Source organism: Malus sylvestris, chromosome 2, assembly GCF_916048215.2.
Source record: "Malus sylvestris chromosome 2, drMalSylv7.2, whole genome shotgun sequence".
NCBI classification, from domain to species: domain Eukaryota; kingdom Viridiplantae; phylum Streptophyta; class Magnoliopsida; order Rosales; family Rosaceae; genus Malus; species Malus sylvestris.
In genome coordinates, this window is record NC_062261.1 from 30,310,202 (window position 1) to 30,326,600 (window position 16,399).

At 37.9% G+C, this 16,399-nt stretch overlaps 1 protein-coding gene and 1 long non-coding RNA gene across 3 annotated transcripts in view; both read left to right on the forward strand.

Moving 5' to 3' along the window:
- LOC126612227 (rust resistance kinase Lr10-like) overlaps nucleotides 1-16,399 on the forward strand; it is a 145,974-nt gene that overhangs the window by 16,562 nt on the left and 113,013 nt on the right. The gene's annotated exons all lie outside the window — the stretch shown is intronic.
- LOC126613103 (uncharacterized) lies at nucleotides 3,851-4,789 on the forward strand. The gene is made up of 2 exons (XR_007619656.1): nucleotides 3,851-4,277; nucleotides 4,712-4,789. It is a non-coding gene; the product is annotated as an uncharacterized LOC126613103 (long non-coding RNA).

Here is a 16,399-nt window from a genome sequence, read left to right on the forward strand (position 1 = left end):
TCTACGATAATCATTTGATAACAAGAAGTTTGAAGTAACTTGGGGTGCAAGTAATCTACTTAAAACACACTTGTTCTACATCTGTTATACTGTGATAGCAGTGGCACGCCTAGCACTTAATTAGTTTTGATTACGAGCCTTAAGGCCTACACCTAAGGCCCCACAAAGGAACCTTTCTAAACTAACTTTGTTCTCTTCTTGTAGCACATAAACAAGTAAGAGCCCGACTACACATCCAAAGTGCCAATCTCTTAGGGAGCTGTGCTGAGGTCCGAGGATCCTTCTCCACATAAATCTTTGCCCGAACATAGTTTTGGCACGCCTGGTGGGATTTGAATACTAGTCTTGTATGCCAAGAAGAAGGAAGAAGGAGAAAACCTTCAGGTGGAACACAGAATACGAGCTACCCCGGTGTCTACCAAGATCAAGCATGACAGCTCATCCAAAAGATTTCCCTTCCCTATGAGGGCTAGCTATTTTAGAGAGCTCGACTTCACCTGAGAAGTCAGGGGGGGAAGGTGACCAATGAAGACTTGCAAGCCACCATGATGCAAGTATTGAAAACTATGGAAAATATCACTCTGGAAAACGGAGGAGAAATGAGTAGACTTTGTTCTTTAACAGGGAGTCTGCAAAGAAGATTAGATCTGGAGTACTTTACTCCAAATAATGGTCATTTCATGGAAATGGTGAGAAAAGAAAACCCTGAAAGAGAACCAGTTATCCCCATATTTTCTTTACTAGAGGAAAAGAAAGATAAAGGAAAAAACAATGAGGGATTTGGAGTTAGTGAACCAGTAGTGGAGGAAATCCTAGAAGCAGAGTTGCCTGACCCCTTATTATTTTCACTAGATAGTAGGGGCAGAACGAGAAAGACAGAAAGAAGTATGGGATGCCCTATGTAATCAGAGAGTCCAATAGGAAAGGAGAATTCACAACTGTGGACAAACCTCATCCTTATAGGCCACCACCATTGGCTAATAAGGGAGGAGGGCCTAGATGGAGGAAGCCCGAACCAAAAAAGGAAACTTGCTTGGGCAATGATCATAGCCTGAAGTGGGAATCTCCTTACACCCCACTTAATAATACAACTAACTAACAACTCAGATATAAGTTAGCCAAGTTAAGAAGAATGATAGTTTACAATGCTCAACCTCAGGCTCGCCCCGCTGTTTAGGATCACTTACCAGAAGCCATACCCCCAAAATATCGATGAGCAGAATCTTTTTCCACTCAACTTCAAGATGTTCGCGTTTCCCACTTTTAGTGGAAAAGATGGCAGTGTGTCCTTTAGAGATAATATCTTCAAGTTCTTTAATCATTACGTGGCTTTCAAAGATAATCCTAATTATAAGTTAAGATTGTTTGGGAACTCGTTGGTTGGTCTAGCATCTCAGTGGTACTCTTTGTTGCCCTCCAATTAGGCCTGGCAATTACTGACACGACCCGATAACCCGACACGACACGACCCAAAATTAACAGGTGTTTGAGTCAACACGATAACGAATCGGGTATTATCGGGTAACCCGATAAGCACCTGTTAAGATAACGGGTTGGGTCGGGTATACACGTGGGTAACACGATACACGATAAGCAGAATATTAATTTAATAATTTTATAACCCTAAAAAATACTATAATAATTATATATAATAATTTAACAATTTTATACCCCTAAAAAGTTTAAAACTATAATTATATATATATATATATATATATATATTAAATTAACTATAATAATTATATATACTATAATAATTATACCCCCAAAATATTAACTATAATAACTATATATATATATATATATATTAAATTTTAAATTAAATTTTATACCCCTAAAAAAACTATAATAATTATAAGTACAAAATAAATAGATTTAAATCTACATAATAAATATATATATATATACACACACCATTGAACTTGATGGGATACACGAAACTAATTTCAACGATCAAACCGTCAAACTTGTTTGTATATGCTTCGAGATCGCATATGCCAAAAATCACAAAAAACAAACATTCAGAGATCAAGTAATGAGGCAAAACATTTTGACGGTGATAAAACAAAAAATCACGATTTAACGGTTATTTTAACTTCGATTTTGATGATTTTTTACAAGTACACTTTTTGACTCTATACGAATACAATGAATGAATTCGATCGTCAATTTAAAATATTTACACATGTGGATACCACAAAATCTTATGTTATACTTAATGAAAGTATAAATAAACTCTAAGTGTTAGTGAATCTATCGTTTTGATGGAATACGAATTCTATGAAACTAATTTCAACGATCCAACCATCAATCTTGTTTGTATATGCTTCGAGATCGCATACGCCAAAAATCACAAAAAACAAACATTCAGAGATCAAGTAATGAGACAAAACTTTTCGACGGTTATAAAACAAAAAATCACGATTTAACGGTTATTTTAACTTCGATTTTGATAATTTTTTACAACTACACCTGTTGACCCTATACGAATACAATGAATGAATTCGATCGTCAATTTAAAATATTTACACAAGTGGATACCACAAAATCTTATGTTATATTTAATGAAAGTATAAATAAACTCTAAGTGTTAGTGAATCTATCGTTTTGATGGGATACGAATTCTATGAAACTAATTTCAACAATCCAACCGTCAATCTTGTTTGTATATGCTTCGAGATCGCATATGCCAAAAATCACAAAAAAATAAACATTCATAGATCAAGTAATGAGACAAAACTTTTCGACGGTTATAAAACAAAAAATCACGATTTAACGGTTATTTTAACTTCGATTTTGATGATTTTTTACAAGTACACTTGTTGACCCTATACGAATACAATGAATACATTCGATCGTCAATTTAAAATATTTACACAAGTGGATACCACAAAATCTTATGTTATACTTAATGAAAGTATAAATAAACTCTAAGTGTTAGTGAATCTATCGTTTTGATGGGATACAAATTCTATGAAACTAATTTCAACGATCCAACCGTCAAACTTGTTTGTATATGCTTCGAGATCGCATACGCAAAAAATCACAAAATACAAACATTCAGAGATCAAGTAATGAGACAAAACGTTTCGACGGTTATAAAACAAAAAATCACGATTTAACGGTTATTTTAACTTCGATTTTGATGATTTTTTACAACTACACTTGTTGACCCTATACGAATACAATGAATGAATTCGATCGTCAATTTAAAATATTTACACAAGTGAATACCACAAAATCTTATGTTATACTTAATGAAAGTATAAATAAACTCTAAGTATCTATCGTTTGGATGAGATAGGAATTCTATGAAACTAATTTCAATGATCTAACCGTCAATCTTGTTTGTATATGTTTCGAGATCGCATATGCCAAAAATCACAAAAAACAAACATTCAGAGATCAAGTAACGAGACAAAATTTTTTAACGGTTATAAAACAAAAAATCACGATTTAACGGTTATTTTAACTCCGATTGTGATAATTTTTTACAACTAAACTTGTTGACCCTATACGAATACAATGAATGAATTCGATTGTCAATTTAAAATATTTACACAAGTGGATACCACAAAATCTTATTTTATACTTAATGAAAGTATAAATAAACTCTAAGTGTTAGTGAATCTATCATTTTGATGGGATACAAATTCTATGAAACTAATTTCAACGATCAAACCGTCAAACTTGTTTGTATATGCTTTGAGATCGCATACGCCAAAAATCACAAAAAACAAACATTCAGAGATCAAGTAATGAGACAAAACTTTGCGACGGTTATAAAACAAAAAATCACGATTTAACGGTTATTTTAACTTCGATTTTGATAATTTTTTACAACTACACTTGTTGACCCTATACGAATACAATGAATGAATTCGATTGTCAATTTAAAATATTTACACAAGTGGATACCACAAAATCTTATGTTTTACTTAATGAAAGTATAAATAAACTCTAAGTGTTAGTGAATCTATCGTTTTGATGGGATACGAATTCTATGAAACTAATTTCAACGATCCAACCGTCAAACTTGTTTGTATATGCTTCGAGATCGCATACGCCAAAAATCACAAAAAACAAACATTCAGAGATCAAGTAATGAGACAAAACTTTTCGACGGTTATAAAACAAAAAATCACGATTTAACGGTTTTTTTAACTCCGATTTTGATGATTTTTTACAACCACACTTGTTGACCCTATACGAATACAATGAATGAATTCGATCGTCAATTTAAAATATTTACACAAGTGGATACCACAAAATCTTATGTTATACTTAATGAAAGTATAAATAAAGTCTAAGTATCTATGGTTTGGATGAGATACGAATTCTATGAAACTAATTTCAATGATCCAACCGTCAATCTTGTTTGTATAATTTGAATGGTTTTTAATGTTTGGTTTTTCTATACTTAGTTTATGCGGAATAGAGTTCTGACGTAGAAAACCTTACCGAAAACATCATCAACAGAACTCTTGAAGGCAATAGATCAAGCCAAAGTTCCAATACAATTTCCCCATGATGATCGATGAAAATTGAGGATTTTGTAAAAGAAATAACATTCAAACTTTGAGTTCTATTGGCAAGGTTTAAACTTTTGAGAAAGGCTTCACAACCTTGAAAACAAAAACTCTTTCATTTTGCATATCCTTGCACATTTAATATTTTGTAATAGACTAGTGTATGGATGTTTTTTTATTAGGCTCTTATTTTCGAGTGTAGATGTAGTACTTAAATGACAAATATGTTTTAATGTTTTGAAGTAATATTTATGTGGTAATGTGTGGTATGTGCAAATTTAAGAAAAAAATATATTTTTCTTAACGGGTCATAATGGGTCATAACGGGTTGGGTCACTTTACCCGTTGGGTAAAGTGACCCGACCTGTTAAGGACCCGTTAAGATAACAGGTGTGACACGACACGACCCGTTAAGATAACAGGTGTTACACGAAAACGACACGAACACGACAGACACGACCCGTTTGTCAGGCCTACCTCCAATGCTATTACTAATTGGGGGCAAATGGAGATGGCTTTTTATGAGCAGTTCTATAGGATGGAGCTCGAGATGTCTATCAATGACCTAGTGGAGGTGAAGCAATATGAACATGAGTTTACAGAAGACTTTATGATGAGGTTTAGAAAGACAAGAATGAGGTGCCAATTCCCTATCAATCATGCTCAGCTTATATCTATTGCTCAGAAAGCATTGAGGCTACCTTTGAGAAAAAAGTTTATGATGTACAGTTCAATGAGTTGCAAGAGTTAGTAATTGCTGCCACAAAGTATGAAAAGCTATTTCTTGAAGAACAACAAGTGAAACACTTATCCAAGGTCCCTCATTTTTATAAAAATAGAGCTGCAATTCACCAAGTAGAGTTTGAAGGAAGAGAGCCAGAAGGAAGCGATGATCATGGAGAAGAAAATATTAATATGTGTGCAGCAGAGATGACTACGCTCTTTAAACCATCAACAGTCCAGTCAAAGATTAGAAGATAGTAATGAATGATGGTGGATTTGTCCCTATGAAGCCCCTTATGTAACAGAATTATTCTTTTGATTGAACTAAGGCCTTATAAATCTATGAAGAGTTAGTGCGGGCAAGAGTAATTGTGCCCAATAGCACCAAGAAGATGCCAAAGCCAGAAGAATTAATAGGAAAGAAATATTGCAAGTTACACTACACATTTAACCATTCCATAACCAACCATGTCCAGTTTAAGGATTAAATACAAGACCTCATAGTAAAAGGAAAGTTGTTATTGGAGAAACCGCAAGCCAATATGATGATTGACACATATCCCTTCCTAGAAGCCCCAATAAACATGATCAACCTGACTTGGGCTCAGAAAGGGAAGGGAAAAAACCACTTGGGAAGTAAAAGCAGAAATAAGGCAAGTTGACAGACCAACATAATGAACTATCCAGTTGCTGAAGAAACCCAAAACAGCCATAATTAAAGGGCTGGTATTATGTAGCAAGCCAGTATGAATGTGAGCTAGAGGTGCCAGCATTAGGAGCCATTATTGATAAAGAATTGATTAAAGGAAAATAGAAAGAAAAGCAAGAAGCCCGCAGAAACATCATGCGGGCAGTTGAGAAAGAAACCTCCAGGAATGTCTTCTAAAGGTTGGGAGGGGATTCTCAACCAAAGGGTTTGTTATAGGTATTCAGAAATTGCGAAGCCTCTGAAGAAGTATAAGACAAAGAAGCTAAAATACCAAAATGGGTGGTGGAGGTTAAGCCTTCCCAGCCTAGATATGAAGATAGTGATGTCAGGATGAAGAGAAAAACAAAGAGCGTAATATCCCCATTCACCAAGAAAGATTCTGCTCGACTCAGATGGAAATGGTATGTAGTTAGGAATGATGGGAAACCTATCAAGGAAATGGGAGCCTCCATGATTAGGAGAGTCCAAAGACAGCACAAAGCTCATATGAACTCACTTAAAGTCCCTGCTACATTAGAAACCTCTGAAAATGTGAAATTCGAGAAGGTACCTCATGCGAAAAGAAATCAACTTCATTAGAGAAGTAAAAAAGATATAGAAATAGCTAATAACAAGACTGAAGAAGAAGGAGATCATGTGCCACAAAGCCCTCATCCAGGAAAGTACAGAATCTTGATGAGGGCTCAAGAGGATATGATGATGATGCCAACCTCAAGATGGAGCCCAAAACCAATATGCTTTGGAACTATCTCGCCTGATAGAGGGTTGCCCGCACCTTTGTTGGTTAATACTCTATTTGAAAACCTAGAGCAAGTACATGACTTTAGAATAACCCGGGAAGAAAAGTTGCTTGAGTTAATGATATCAAAAGAAGCACAAGTTTGGTTAGATGAATTCATGAACCATATTGGGGGCAAAAATGCAGATGTACCTAAACTTAGCAACTTCCATGTAAACATGACAGATGTTCTATCTGCCATGTTTTGTGCCGAGCCTGATCAACCTGCCACAATGGAGGGTGATTACTTGGCAACAGAACCTATGATGGCACATGTTAATGTTGAAGAAGCAGGAAAAGAGGAATCTAGCCAAACAAGTTTGCCCAAGCAAATAAGGAAGGAGCCCGAGATAGGGTATTTTGAGAGAATGATCTTCAGCCACCCGAGTATGGCCTTAGCTAACCATTTTAAGCCCATATATGTGACTGCTCATTTGGAGGGTTTTGATTGATGGATGAAATGCGATCAATATAATACCATTGAAGCATATGAAGAAGTTTGGGAGAAGTGAAGACGATCTCATTCCTACGGATATAACAGTCTCTAGCTTTTCTAGAACTATCACCAAAACACATAGAATACTACCATTAGAAGTTGACTTGGGGTCCAAGCAAATCATGCTAGCTTTCTTTATAGTAGATAATACTTCCATTTATAGAGCTTTGCTTAGTAGATATTGGATTCATCAGAGTCTATCTGTACCATTTACATTACACTAACATATTGCAGTTTACCATGAAGCCAAGACCGGAGAACCAAGATTTTGGGAGATAGTAGAGGCCGAGACACGGCCATTCCCCCCCCCACATCTAATGTTGCAGAAGCTAGCTTTTACAATCCTAGTATTGGGATTCTCTAGTGCTTAGGAGCTGATGAGAATGGCCGCCCAACTAAGGTGATGGCCCAAAAACTTTTGGAGCAAGGATTGTTCCTCACGAGAGAGAAAAGAGATAGACCCCATATTATCCCAACTCCCCAACACCAGTAATGTCGAAACAAAGAAGAAAGGACCAAGTAATTGCAGTTAGGTCCTTAATTAAAAGACTGTTGGTGTATAGGAGAGAGAGAAAGCAAGAAAGGGAGAGCTTGATCGAGGAACAAGAGGAAGAAGCTTCAAGCAGCCAGAACAGAGATAAAGAAGAGTTTTTTGGAAATGAGTTGGAAGCAGCCATACAAATGGCTGAATGTATATATGACTTGGATGGGCTAAAAGACTTGCCCAAGAGTCTAGAGTTAGTTGAATTTTTTTGTGCAAGACCTTACAAGCCACCACCAGAGGTGCAAGACCATTTGGAGAACATTGATATAGGGAATAAATAGATCAGTAACTTGTTAGAAGTTGAAGATCGGGCAAGAATAGTCAACCTGTTGCACGAGTTCAAAGATTGTTTTACTCGACATTACACTGAGATGCCAGGTTTAGATTTAACCTTAGCAGAGCACATAATGCCTATTAAGGAGGGGTATAAACCTGGGAAGCAAGCATCACGGAGGATGTTAAAAGAGATTAAAGAAAAAGTCAAGGAAAAGGCTAGTAAATGCTGAATTTATTAGGCCTACCAAATATGTCGAGTGGTTGACAACATTGTACCTGTATTAAAAGCTATAACTAATGCAGTTTGATGTTATGTTGACTATAGAAACATTAATGGAGCCACGCCTAAAGATGAATACCCCATGCCCATAGCTGATCTATCCATAGATGCAGTTGCAAAACATAAAGTTTTATCTTTCATGAATGGGAATGCCAATTATAATCAGATAAAAATGGCCAAAGAAGATATACATAAAACAGCTTTTAGGTTCCTAGGACATGTTAGAGCATATAAGTACTTAGTCATGCCATTCGGGCTCAAAAATGCTGGTGCAACCTATCAAAGAGCAATGAACACCATTTTTCATTACTTGATTGGCAATAGCATGGAGGTGTACATTGATGACATTGTGGTGAAGTGTAAAATTAAAGAACATCACCTAGTAGACCTCAGACAAGCCTTAACAAGAATGAGGATCCATAAGCTAAAAATGAATCCTAAAAAATGTGCTTTTAGGGTGAGGTCGGGCAACTTTTTGGGTTTCCTTGTTCATTAAAGAAGGGTGGAAGTCGAAAAAAATAAAGCTCAGGCAAAATGGAATCACCACCTTCCACTAACAAAGTACAACTACAGAGGTTACTAGGAAAAATCAACTTCTTAAGGAGATTCATTGCTAACTTGGTAAGATTCAGCCACTAACTCCTCTGTTAAGATTGAAAGACAAAGAAGAGTTCGAGTGGGGTCCACCACACCAAGAGGCTTTTGACAGAATAAAGGCTTATTTGACTTCTCCATCAGTGGTCATGCCACTCAAAGAGGGAAACTTTTAAAGCTTTATATTTCTGCCTCTGAAAAGTCAATAGGAAGCTTGCTAGCTCAAAACAATGAAGGTGGGAAGGAACAAGCAATATACTACCTCAGTAGAATCCTTATTGAGGTAGAACAAGATATACACCAGTGGAAAGGTTATGCTTGGCTTTATACTTCACTGCCTGCAAGTTAAGGCATTACATGTTACCTTGCCACATCCACATTATTGCCAAGATTGATGTGATCAAGTACATGCTGTCCAAACCAATGTTAACTGGGAGGATTGGAAAGTAGATTCTAGCACTTTTAGAGTTCAGCTTTCAATATGTGCCCAAAAACGCGATCAAGGGGCAAGCAATTGCAGACTTTTTGGCTGAGCACCAAGTGTCACAATATGAGCTCCTAGGAACTCTGGAAGTGGCCAGTGTGTGGATCCCACCAAGCAAAGCCTTCTCGGGCAAAGAAGAATGGATCTAGCAAGAGATAAAAAAAAATAACTAGCCTCTGGATCACTCATTAGAAGCTATATTTTAATGGATCTTGCACTCAAAATGTTGATGGGACCGGGATTGTCATTATTGATCCTAAGGGTGCTCACCACTGTTATTCATTTCTCTTAGATTATCAAAAGACTACTAACAATTGGGTAGAGTATGAGGCACTAATAATTGGTTTGGAAATCTTGATAGAGTTGGGGGCAACTAAAGTTGAAGTGTTTGGTGATTAATTAGCTAAATGGGGAGTACAAGTGTAGACACATTACCATGATTGGTTATTACTTGGTGGCCATGCAATTGTTGAGCTATTAGGGTGCTGAAATAACAGTTAGCCATATCCCTAAAAAATCAAATGCAATGGCCAATGAAATGTCGTAGTTGCCTTCTGGAACACAGATCCAAGAAAGAAGATTCAAGGTGGAAGGGGAAGTGCAAATGAGGAATCTCCCTTCTATTTTTTTTATAGAGGATTCAACCTAGATGTGATGACTAAGGAGCTCAAGATGGAAGGTTGGAGATCACCCACAATTCAATACTTGAAAAATCCTTCTTTCCCCATAAGTAAGAAGAATAGGCAGTAAGCAACTAAGTATGTTATGTGGGAGGATAATTTGTTCAGAAAGTCTCCAGATGGATTGTTGTTAAAATGCTTAGGCTAAAAAGAGTCGATGAGAGAAATGGCTGAAATACATGAAGGAATGTGCGGAGCACATCAAGCTAGTACCAAGATGAGGTGGTTACTTAGGAGATATGGTTGTTTTTGGCCCGACATGGAAGAAGACTGCAAGGCCTATGCCCGAGGGTGTGAGGAGTGTCAAAGACATGGACCTTTCCAACATGTGCCCTCAGTGCCCTTGAACCCCGTGGTCAAGTCTTGGCCCTTCAGAGGATGGGCAATGGACTTCATCGGGAAAATTTACCCAACTTCTCGCATGGGGCATAAAGTCATAATTGTGGCAATAGATTACTTCACTAAGTGGGTAGAAGCTTCAACTGTCAAAACTATCACCTCAACTGCAGTGAAAAGTGCATTGAAACCAAGATCTTACACAGATATGGGGTGCCCGAGACAATTGTTACAGACCGCGGGCCATATTTTATTTAAAAGGAAATAGAAGAATTTGCAAGTAAGTTCAACATAAAGATGATCCAATCTAGTCTTTACTACCTCCAGTCAAATGGTCAAGCAGAGGCCAGTAACAAGATCTTGGTAAACATTATTAAAAGAAAGGTGGTAGATAGTCCAGAGAAGTGGCATGAAAAGTTATAAGACACTTTATGGGCTTACAAAACCTGCAAGAGGGCAGGAACTAGAACTACTCCTTATGCCTTAACCTTTGGGCAGGATGTTGTACTCCCCATGGATATTAATGTAAGTTCTGTTATAATTCAAAATCAGTTTGGGCTGCACAGTGAAGAATATATTCAGGCTATGTGTTAAGGAGTTGAAGACCTAGATGTAGCCCGAATTGAAGCTCTAAATAAAATTCAGGAAGGGAAGAGAGCTGTTACCTAAGCATACAATAAGAAGATGATTGAAAAACTTCAAGGAAGAGAATTAGTTTGGAAAGCAGTTTTGCCCTTAGGAGCTTAAGTGAGAGGCTTTGGGAAATGGAGTCCTACTTGGGAGAGTTCTTTTATTATTCAACAAGCACTAGATAAGGGAGGATATTACTTGGCAGATTTAGAAGGAAACTTGCAGAGACATCCAGTTAATGCTAAGTTTTAGAAGAAATACCATCCAACTTTGTGGGATGTCAAAGATTGTTATATTGAAGAGGGTTAGTGATTTCAAGGAGAATTAAAGTTAGAAGGTGTAGTAAAACTTCAATGTAAGGCAAGGATTGAAACAAGTAAAGATAGGGAAATATTTCATTTCATTTCATAAGAAGGGAATTACAATGGCCTCAGCCTAACAGATTTACATCTTTACCTAAATTAATTATTCAAGAATGATAAGTTTGCATAATTGTGAATATTCTATTAGGCTCAACCAAAATAGTACTGCTATTGATTAATTGAGCCTCAACATACTCCAGCTCCGAATTATCCTTCTTCACTTCTTGAATCTGTTGATAAAGTTTACTTAGAAGAGTTCCTTGCCTAGCCCTTAGCACAGCCAGTTGCTCATCTAACTTCTAAATCTCAGAAGTCACTACCTTATTCTTTTCATCCGTTGCTGAATCTTCATCTACCAGCTGTTGAATATGAGTTGAAGTACTAGATTGTTTCTCCTTAAAGCATCTCACTCGATTGGCTTGCCTCTTAACCCTCTGATATTGATCCCTCAAAGCCCTCAAGTTCTCAAAATAAGAGATGAAGGATTCATACTGAGCTTTGGATGATTGATCAGCCTTAAACAGATCAGTTATGGCATTCTCTACGTCGTAAAAAGCCTTAAGGGTAAAATATGCTGAGAAATCATTCCTAAACCACTCTTAGATGACCCGGCATTGCTCTTGAAAGCCTGAAGACCCTTGAGGATCTCAGCTTTATCTTGAGTTGCCCGAACTCTTTAAAAAGCTCGGGCAAAGCTGCAATTGTAGAAATAGGTGTAAGACAAGAGGGCATCGCCCTAACTTCTTCAGAGGGCACAATAATGAAGGAGGTCTCAATAGATGGAGGAGCCCCAGAAGATGGAGCAGAGGTAATAGTGGTGGCAATAGCTTTAACTTCCATATTTGGCTGAGGGATGGGGATCCCTGTGACCCCAAAAGCTAAAATAGGCCGTGGAAGATCTGATTTGCGTACCAAGGGTGGAGGAGATATGCCCAGCCCTCTTCAGAGCCCTGTTGGAAACCAAGAAAAATAAATTAAGAAGAAATATTACAAATCAGAGCATACAACAGGAAAGCGAGAAAAGGAAAATTGATATACTTGAGTAGAGCCTGGAACCTTGGAAGAAGGTGGATGATGAGTTGTTTCTCTTCACTGCTGAGGGGGATCATTCCCACTTCCTTGTGAATAAGGAATGATGCCTGAACCTTCACCAGAGACCTATAAATATCAAAGAGAGAAGGCTAATGTCAGTAATTAGCTTATGAAGAAAAGAAAATAGAAATAAAAGTACTTCTATACCTGAGTAGGATCTTGAGTGGAAAAAATGAACTCCTATGTGGTGGTTGCTGATTGAGAATAAGCCCGCAGGCTAGTCACCTCTGAGACCACAGGGATCTTAGGGACTATAGGGTCCCCAAATGCAGTAGTTGATGGTTGTTGAGACTCCTGTGTTGGGGAAGACTAGAAGAAAGTAAAAGATAAGTATAAAATAGAGAAAATGCTTTAACCACAGAATGTCAAGACAAAATACTCATCGAATTGTTGTTGTCTTCCACAAAGTGCAGCATCTCCTTAGTTAACGGGTTAAACTGGGAAGTAGGAGCCACTACCAAGGGAAGAGAGTTGAAGGAATAAAAGAAGAACCTTGCCCAACTTGAGAAGCGGGCTTTCCAACCTTAGCCTAGAAAAAGTAAAAGACAAGTGTTAAGGCTCTGAAATTGGTGAAGATACAAGTTTAGAAAGATGAAAAAGGACATACCTTTGAAGGCTTAGCCCGAGATAGGGAAGCATGTGTTGGTCGGACAGGAAGAGAATAAGCTTCGGGCTGAATAAACCTTCATTTCTAAGGTCCTATTTAAAAATACAAGTAAAGAGTCAGTGCAAATATTGAGAGAATGAAAAGGAATAGAGTATTTAAAATAAATCAAACATTTACCTCCAATTCTTTGAGAGTAGATCAAGAACAGGCTTGTTTTTTTATATAACTTCACTCCCAACGGCTCCTCACTTGAGACAGTAGTGGGTTTCTTGGCCTCTTCATCTTGCCCGACGTCCATCTCTACGGGGTTGCCTTGGGCTGCAAGTGTAAAGAAACCAAGGAAAGGATTAGAAAAAGGCAGATTCATGAAAATTTGATAAATTACAAGTTAAAGAAGTAAGAGATACCTATCAGAAGGAGTTGGTTCTTCTGATGAATCATTTCCTTCCAATTCTCGAGCTCGCTCGAGTTAGGATAGGATTTTATAGATAGTTACTTGAAGAGGCAGTCATGAGCTTCCCATATATCTTTGCCATACTTCTTAGTCCACTTTGATTCCCACCAAGTAGCAAAGCTTGAAGTACATTCAAAATTAAGGGCCATAGGCTTTTTGGCAATTTTGCTCATAACCTTAAGACTTCGTTGGGCAACTCAGAATGTAACCTCTTGTGGTAGGGGTGAAGATGATATGAGGTGCTGCAGTGAATAAAATCAAATAAGGGTACAAGGATGGCTTGCCTGAAGCCTAGTTGCCTGCTGCAGAAGTTTGGATGATAAATTTCTAGCCCATGCTCGTAGCAGTCGTTTCTTACTCCCCAGGCAAGGTCCCTTGGTTGAATGCATCTAATAAACTTCTCTCTACAAAAAGTACTACCGTCCTCCCCAAAGGCATCTTGGAAAGCTTGGTCGGAGAACCAAGGATATCTTCATAAAACCGATGTTCCCTACTCCAAATCTGCCCGAGTCTTACAGACTCTTAAAGAAGTACAGACAACAAAAGGTAAAGTGGTTGGTAGGAGAGACCTCTGCCAAGATTCGGGCAGGAGCAACACCTTTGGGGAATTCAAGATTAGGTGCCGAAAGCTCAGGGAAGTACTATTATAGCCATAGCTGGATCATCCAGGTTACCCCATTGAGGTTGGTCTAGAAAGGGATGCCTTGGGTCATCTCATACAAAAGATAGTAAAGATGAGCGAGGAAGAAGAGACCTGTAGCCACATCATCAAAATTGTGCAGAGCTTCCACCAAAGAGATCTGTTCGACCTTCACTCCCTTGGACTTGTTGGGGAAGACATGCTTATTAAGCCAATTTAGTATAAAATAGATGTGATCTTGGTCTCTGTTGGCGTTAGAGGATGAAGGGCCAAATTCCTTCTTCACAAATGGAATAAAACCCGTGAAAGAGGTCTCATAACTCTTGAAAGTAGAAGAGTTATAGTCCAGTTGGGTTAGGGGACCAAAGCTGACCGAGCTCTCAGCCTGAAGACTTGCGCCATATCAAGGATGGTTGGGGACATAGGTCCCATCCTGAAATTAAAAGTATTTGTCCTTGAGTTCCAAAAGAGGAGATTTGTGGTTAGCAGCTCGAGCTTGGCAATTATCATGGTCTTGGAGAGCATTATCAGCTTATAAATGCCGTTGTTCATCCATTTTCTCTTAAAAGTAAGGCCGAGTCATTTATCCACTGCACCCAAGCTTCATCATTCATCAGGGGGAAGCCACGATGGTGGTTTGACCATTTGGAGAAAGAAATGCTCGACTCAGCCAAGAATGGGTTGGGAGTGAACCAATTTGCCTTGGGCATGTTGTTTTCCATGACTACAGGGACTGGGGAGGTCTATGCAGGCACCAAGGAGTGCGTTCATCCCTCTTCGAAGAAAAGTTCAGTATGCAGGCTTGCCCAAGGGCAATGAAGGCCGTTGAGCAAGCGGCGCACGGTGGAAATCCCCTCACCAGTCTCGTAGAAAGATTGAGTTTGAACAACTTTGGGTGCCATTGGAAATTTTGAGAAAAAGATAGGAAGAAAGTTAGAACTAAGAGCAAAAATCGAGAAAACAGGAAGTACGGGGGAATCTGGGAAGTGCTAGAAATTTGAAGGCTTGAGAATGCTAAGGTACTTAGCTGAAGGGTTTAGTGAGCATTATATAGTAATTGGTTAGTTAATGTTGGAAAACGTGGGTTAGTGCAAGGGTTTTGTTAAACAACGGCTGTTTTAAATGGTGCAAGTCTTAAGTGAAGGCATACGGCGGTGGTTTAATCATTATTAACGCCTCGATTTGCAGACTCAACAACGATTAAAGGGGGCACTGTTTGGGTTAGTATTTAAACATTGGGCTTAAGTGAAAGAAAGCCCAATGATGCCAATTGAAAGGGGAATTGCCTAAAGCCCAGCATTAAACCTATAAGCAAATTGAGGTTTTCTCATCCACGAGTCATAAACCACGTGTCTATAAGTAAAGTGACAAGTGATGGAGATTAACCTATTATCAGCCCAAGAACACTTACCAGTGGCATTACAAGTAAGAAAGCTCATGACTCACTACCTTCCAAATGCTTTCGGGCAAGAGCAAAAATTACAGCAGTCGAGCAAGTTTTCCTATAAAAGGAAAAAGAGACCCCAGAGACAAAGACACTCAACCAATCAAACAAACATACATACAAACTCTGCTCTCAAGCCAGATTTGCATCCAAAAGCTAAACTCAGCCCAGATTCAGTCTTTTTAAGGATATTTCCTTACAAAAGACATCTTTTGTATAGTCTAAAAGCTCTGCTACCTCCCTTAGTGGTGTAGTATCAATTCCCTTATATAAACTTGTTTACCATCCATCATTTTTTAAGCATACAACTCTTGTAAACTCAAAGAAAAGTGACTGTAAGAAGTTCAACCTTGCCAGACAAGGTGAAATCTTGCCCGAAGCTATTTGTTTGTTTTCTAAATTAGTAGATCTATTGCTTAATGCATTTTCCATTATGTATTCAAGTTATTTCCACCTGTTTTTCTATATTAAGAAGTCCATTTGCATTTGGATCTGGTTCGCTTAAATGAATATGCTTTCATTAGATATAATCTAGAACCAAACAAGTAACTAAAGGAGATCTGGACTCCCTTCATTTTGAACATACAAGACTATGAACTAAAAGTCCTTGTTTACAAGGTAAGAAAAAGAAATTAATGTGGACTTAACCCATCCACAACAATCCTTTGATAACAAGTTTGAAGTAACTTGAGGCGCAAGTAATCTACTTAAAACACACGTGTTCTACATCTGTTATACTGA